The sequence below is a fragment of the Chrysochloris asiatica genome, unplaced genomic scaffold (assembly GCF_000296735.1).
Source record: "Chrysochloris asiatica unplaced genomic scaffold, ChrAsi1.0 scaffold00113, whole genome shotgun sequence".
NCBI classification, from domain to species: domain Eukaryota; kingdom Metazoa; phylum Chordata; class Mammalia; order Afrosoricida; family Chrysochloridae; genus Chrysochloris; species Chrysochloris asiatica.
Window position 1 is genome coordinate 8,696,326 of NW_006408631.1, and position 7,691 is coordinate 8,704,016.

The following is a 7,691-nucleotide window of genomic DNA, read 5'->3' on the forward strand; positions in this document are numbered from 1 at the left end:
GAAGGATGTCATGCTGGGTAGGGTGGAGGGTCAGAGAAAAAGAGGAAGACCCCCAATGAGATGGATCAGCCAGGTGGCATCATTGATGGACTCGGGTGTGGCAGCGGTAGTGAGGTTGGCCCAGGATCCGACATTGTTTTGGTCTGCTGTGCATGGGGTCGCTATGAGTCGGTTCCAACTCGATGGCACCTGACAACAACAACAACATCTGATGTCAGCAACTATATTCCTAGTTACACATCTCCTTTAAAACTGGCTTGATTTCTGGCAGCTCCCTGTTGATGTACTGCTGCAATCATTTTCAAATCATCTTCAGCAAAATTTTATTTAAATGTAATATTACTGACATTGTTCAGTGTTTTCTGCATTCTGTGGGGTCACGTTTCTTTGGAATGGACACAAATATTAGTCTCTGCCAATCAGTTTGCCAGGTTGTTGTCTTCCAAATTTCTTGACATAGATGAGTGAGTGCCTCTAGCACTGCATTACTTTGTTGAAATGTTTCAATTTGTATGCCATCAATTCCTGGAGCCTTGTTTTTGCCAATGTCTTCAGTACTGCTTGGACTTCTTCCTTCAGAACCATCTGTTCTTGATCATATGCTTCATATTGAAATAATTGAACATCGACTAATTCTTTTTGGTACAATTACTCTTTGTATTCCTTCCATCTTGTTTTGCTGTTTCCAGCGTCGTTCAATAGTTTGCCCATAAAATCTTTCAATATTACAATCTATGCTTCCAATTTTCGTCAGTACTTTCAATTTGAGAAATTCTTAGTGTGTTCTTCTCTTTTGGTTTTCCAACTTTAGGTCTTTGTGCATTTCATTATAATATGTGATTTTGTCTTCTCAAGCTGCCCTTTGAATTTTTCTGTCCAGTCCTCTTACTTCCTCATTTCTGTAGGTCACTTTAACTTTGCTATGCACAGCAGAATGAAACACTGCCTGGTCTTCTGCCATTTTTACAACTGTTGCTATGTTTTTCTGCCCATTTTTCTGCCACTGTATCTGTCAGTGTATCTTGCAGGGGATCTGCATCTTTTCATTAACCCTCCACTTTACTCAATATGTTGTCTTTCTCCAGGGACTGGTCCCTCCAGACAGACAGCATGTCCAAAGAACCAGAGACTAAGTATCACTTTCCTTGCCTCTATGGAATATTCTGGCTATACTTTCTCCAAGTCAGTTCTTCTGGCAATCTATGATACTTCGGTAGTCTTTGCCAACACCATAATTTAAATGGATTGATTCTTTTCCAGCCTTCTTATTCATTGTCAAAATATCCCATGCAAATGAGGCAATTGAAAATACTCATGGCCCAAGTCAGGTGTACCTTAGTCCTCAAATTTGCATACTTGTTTTTGAACACTTTATAGTAGTCTTTACAACAGATTTGCCTAATGAAATATGTCATTTGTTTCTTTACTGTTACTTCCAGTGAGTGCTGATTTTAGTTACAAGCAAAATGAAGCCTTTGACAACTTCAATTTATTGGTCCAGTTGTGAAGATTTTGCTTTTCTTTACGTTGAGGTACAATCCATACTGAAGGTTGTAGTCTTTTATCTTCATCAGTAGGTATTTTAAGTCATTAAGTATTTTAATAATAATCTAACAACTAATGTTTATGAAATATATGTATTAATTAAGAATACCATTCTTGGCAATCATTGCGTTTTAGCTTATTATACATATAAACTCAAACTGTATAATTACTATTTACTGGATACCTCATAGTTCAAGATTTTCTGGCATTCTTATAGTCAACTACCTTCAAGTTATTAGAATTAGAAGTTTTTAGTCAGCAATATAAACCAAATAAATTTTTTAAAGTTGCTTTATAAGGGAAGGGTGATAACCAGCTGAATATTCTAACAAAATATTCATGAGTTTATATTATATTTTAAATGATTGAATCTATCTGGAAATTATTAGTCAGAAAATAAACTTAAACTTTCTTTCATTTGTAAGAAATAGTTTTCCTTTAATAGCCAAGGGATTTAAAAATTGTAAGACCATACAATGAAAACATTAGGTTTCAACTTAAATAAAATGAAGTCTAAAAAATACATCATTTATAACAATTTCACAACTGCAATAACTACTTTGTAGAGCTATGAAAAATTTATATATGAAGAAATAGCAGTTTCTCTAGAGGAAAATGGAGATTATACAAACATTTTTAAAATGTAATAAATAATTTGATTTCAGAAACAGAATAACTAAGCCTATTTATTGTCTACCTAATAACTGGAGCATGTTGTTGATAGATGTCATTCAGTTGGTTCTAATTTATAGTGACCTTATGAACAACAGAAAAAAACATTGCCTAGTACTGTCCCACCTCCACAATTGTTGTTACGTTTGAGCCAATTGCTGTGGCAGCACTGTGTCAGTCTATCTCTCATGGGGTCTTCTTATTTTTTGCTGATTCTCCACATTAGCAGGTATATTTTCCTTCTCCAGTGACTGGTCTTCCCTGCTAACATATCCTAAGTATGAAGGACCAATTCTCACCATCATGACTTTTAAGGAGCATTCTGACTATACTTCCAATACTAAAAATCTGTTTGTTCTTCTGGCAGTTAATGGTACTTTTAGTATTCTTCTCTAACACCATAATTCAATTGCATAGATTCTCCTATGATATTACTTATTCATTGTCCAACTTTCACATGCATATGAAGCGATTGAAAATACCATGACTTGGGTCACACACATTTTGAGAGATGCCTTTTACAGTAGTTTTGTCTAATGCAATTGTCATTTGATTTCTTGACTGCTACTTCCATGAATGTTGATTGTAGATACTAGAAAAATGAAGTCTTTGACAACATCAACTACTCTCCATTTACTATGATATTCTTTTTTGGTTCAGATGTGAGGATTTTTGTTTTCTTTACACTGAGATTAAGTCTATACTGAAGTCTGTAGTCTTTGATCTTCATCAGTAAGGATTTCAAATCCTCTTCACTTCCATCAAGCAAGGTTGTGTCATCTGCATATTGCAGGTTGTTAACGAATCTTCCTCCAATCCTGATACCAATCTCTTCTTCATATAATCCAGCTTCTTGAATTATTTGCTCAGCATACAATTAAATAAATATGTTGAAAGGGTACAACTTGACTCAAATCTTTCCTAATTTTAAACCATTCAGTATCCCCTACTTCTATTTTAACAACTGCCTCTTGGTCTACGTACAGGTTCCTCAGAACACAGTCAAGTGTTCCAGAATATCTAGTCTTGGCAATTTTATCCATAGTTAGTTATGATCCACATAGACGAAAGCCTTTGCATAGTCAATAAACACAATTAAACATCTTTCAGGTATTTTTTCCTTTCAATCAAAATCCATCTGATGTCAACAATGATATCCCTCATTTCACATCCCTTTCTGAATACTGCTCGAATTTCTAGCAATGTGCTCTTGCAACTGTTTTTTAATTATCTTAAGCAAACTTTTACTTTCATGTGATAATGATATTGCTGGGTAATTTCTGCATAGGATAAACTTTTTACAGAATAAATTACTATGCAGTAAGAAAAACAAACTTTTGTCTTTCAGACTTTGTTTTGACATCCAAATCTAGATATAAAGATAGTGATATGGCAAGTAGCTTTTATTCTCTGGTATTCAACAATTGTTGTTTGTAGTTAAGTGCCTCGTAGTGTTCCTTTGTAGCATTTCTAAGGAGTGGCTGGTGAGTTCGAACTGCCAACCTTGAGGTTCAAAGTCACCTTCAGGTCCAGTGTATTATCTCACAGCACCACACCAGGACTCCAACAATTAGTTGAAGGTAATATAATACGGAATTGTAGCTTTCAGTGTTCTAATATAATGTTAGAATTCTAAGTTAGATGCTAAGATAGTACTTTCATATAAGATAAACTATAAAAAAGGATAAATACTGCCAAATTGTTTCCCTTGAGTATCACAGGGTAGAAAACCAAATAAATTTACAATTTGTTCTTTGTGGGGGGAAAAATATTACCAGTAAAAAAGAAGAAACACAAATATAATTAGTAGAAAAATTAAAATTACTCTGAAATAATATATAACTCTGGTAGCGTAGTGGTTACGAATCGGGCTGAGAACCTTCAGGTCAGCAGTTCGAAACTACCAGCTGTTCCGTGAGAGAAAGATGAGGCTTTCTGCTCCCTTAAAGATTTACAGCCTCAGAAACCCTGTGCAGGGTTGCTATGAGTCGGAACCGACTCCAAGGCACATAACAACAACAACTAAATATATATATGTATATATATATATATATAATATATATATGCATTCACACACACATATATATGTATGTATATATTGATCTCCTGGTATAGTGCTATAGGATAAGTGCTTGACTGTAAGGTCAGTTTGAACCACAAGTTCAGTGGTTCAAACTCACCAGCCACTCCTCAGAAACCCTATCCAGGGTCACTATGTGTCAGAACTGACTTAATGACACTTAACAATAACATATATATATTGTTTTGTTATAATGCAGTCCAGCACATCAACCCACAGTGCCACACTATATAATAATGCACTGGACCAGAAGGTCAGTTTGAACCACAAGGTCAAAGTTTCACACCCAGCAGCCCCTCTTAGAAAACCCTAGATAGGGTTACTATGAGTTGAAACTAACTACAGCAGTTAACCACAGAATTGAAACAGATGCATAAAAAGTTCCTTTTCCAAATAAGGGGTAAATTAATTTCTCAGTCTCTTTCAATGATAACAACTAAAATGCCACATAAATTAAGATTTAAAATCTCAAGTGAATAAACAAGAATAAACAAGCCACAATACATTTGAATACAGCTGTCTTAATAGCTACTGAAACAAGTGACTTTTGAAAAACCAGAATAATTGAACTTAGCTTTCTATAGCCTTTTGGGCATCAAAAGAGTCCAATGCAGTTTAAGTGGTTAATCACTTACCTACTAACCAAAAGGCTAACAACATGAACTCACCAAGAGGAGCTTGTAAGAAACACAGGGAGATCTTCTGAAAGATCAGCTATTGAAGCAGTTCTTATATGGAGCAGTTCCACTTTAAAATACATTGGGTCTCCTCGAGTCAGAATTGACCAACATCAATTAGTTTGAGTTTGGGGGCATTGAGAACGGAAATCAAAGTTTTGGCGCATTCATGATTGAAAGTTGAAAGAAAATGTATTAGACAATTTCTGTCTCACCAACTTCAAGGCAACATTTAAAAAATTTTTTAAATTCATTTTGTTATTGTTGAAGATATAATCAGTAGAACACAAATTCATTAAAGAGTTTCAACATATGAAATTCTGTGACATTAATTACATTCTTGGAGTTGTGAAGTTATTTTCACCCTTCTTTTCTGAGCTGTTTCTCTCCCATTAATATAAACTCTCTTTCTTCTAAAGTTTCTATCTAATTATTCGAGTTGATATTGTCAACTACATTGCAAGGTCAGTTTGAACTGCAAGATCAGCAGTTTAAATTCACCTGCCACTGCTTGGAAACCCTATCCAGGGTTTATGAGTTGGAACTGACTTGACAGCATTTTTACTTGCCAAAAACAAAGTTAGTTCTTAAAAGAGCGTAATGCTCAAGACAGACGTTCTTACCAGTTAAGCTAAAATATTATTTTGTTTTAAGAAGACATGGCTGTTTTTGCTGTTAGGTGCACTCCAGTTAGCTACAAATAATAGTGATCTTATGGACAATGGAAAAAAATACTGCCCAGTCCTGCACCAACCTCACAATTGTTACTATATTCGAGCCCATTGCTGCTGACACAATGCCAATCCTTTTCATTTTTTGGGGGGGGGGTGGGGAGGGTGGTCTTCTTCTTTTTAGTTGATCCTCCAATTACCAACTGTAATGTCTGTCTACAAAGACTTGTCCCTTATAATATGTCCAAAATCTGAGAGAAAAGATCTGGCCATCCTGGCTTCCAAGGAGCATGCTGGCTGTACTTCTTACATCCCAGAATTATTGTACTTTTGATGGTCACTGGTACTTCTAATATTATTCTCCTACACCATAACTCAAATGCATCAATTCTACAGTTTACTTTATTAACAATCCAAATTTCACATGCATAGGAGGTAATTGAAAATACCATGGCTTGCATAAGGCGCACCTTAGTCCTCAAAGTGACATCTTTGCTCCTGAACATGTTAAAGTGGACTAGTGTAGCAGATTTGACTAATGTAGTATGTCTGATTTCTTGACTACTGCTTCCACCAATGTTTGTGGTTGATCCAAACAAAATGAAGTGTTTGTGACAAGTTCATTCATTTCCCCATTTTTATAGATGTTATTTATTAATCCAGTGGTGAGGATTTTTGTTTTCTTTACTTTAAGGTGCAACCCATACTGAAAGCTGTGGTTTTTGATCTTCATCAGTAAGTATTTTAAGTCCTCTTCACTTTCAGTAAGCAAGATTGTATCATCTGCATATCACAGGGTTGTTCTGAGGGTTCCTTAAACCCAGATGCCAGATTTTTCTTCATTTAATTCAGCTTCTCAAATTATTTGCTCAGCATACAGGTTGAGTAAGTATAGTGAAAGAATACAACCCTGGCACACACTTTTGCTAATTTTAAACCATTCAGTGTTACTTTGTTCTGTTTAAACAGCTGCCTCTTGATCTCTGTAGAGGTTCCTCATGACCATGATTAAGTGTTCTGAATACACATTCTCTGCAATTTTGTTGATAGCTTATGATTCAAACAATCGAAAGCCTTTGCAGGGTCAATAAAGCACAAGTAAACATCTTTCTGGTATTCTCTGCTTTCAACCAAGATCCATCTGATGACAGCAAAAACATCCCTTACTCCACATCCTCTTATGAATATGGCTTGAACTTCTCAAAGTTTCCCTGTCAATGTACTATTGCAGCCATTTGGGGATTATTAGTTTTTTTTAATGTTTTATTGTGAATTATATGATAGTTTACATGGGTGAACATTAGTTATACATTCATTCTATCATATATCGTTTCACTGCCATGGTTACAATCCCCTCCATGCATCATCAACCAACCAAAGGGTATACCCTGTAAGCTTGCCCCCTACACTACCCACCTCCCCCAGTCTTCAGCACACAGTCGCTCTCTGTCTCTGGATCTAAAGTCCCCAGCTGCTCCATCGCTCCACATCATTGCCTCTGCCTCCATCTCAGGCATCACTGCTTCTCTGGGTAGGGTGCCGCTCTCGTCTCTTCTCTATTGATGGTCCCAGGGACCTCCGTCCCTAGACTGGAAAGTTAATCACTCCCTTCCTTGCTATAAAACATCTACCTTTACATTTCCAACCCTCACAATCAGTCCTGATAACAATTATTCACTATTGTATCACAAGAGACCCATCTGCATTCCATCAGCTCTGCCTAGACAGATTGGATACTACTCACTGGAGATTCTGCCTTCCTCCAGGCTCCCTGGTTCTAGGTTCCCTCTTGAAAGCTTGTAAGCCAGTCACTTCTTGCCTTTGTAGTCCCCCCACCCCCATTTCGAGTAGCCAATGTCCAAGTTGCCCATCCCTGTCTAATCTGTGTGTGGAGGGGGTGGGAATGATTCTTGTTGTAAGGATTTGTTTCCTCTTTTGAGCTACTGCTTCCATAGGTGTAGGTCAAGTTCATCAAATTGTATCAGATTACTCTTTTTTTCCTCTTTTTTCTTCTTCTGGTTGAGCTCTGATCATCCAGTCATTGAA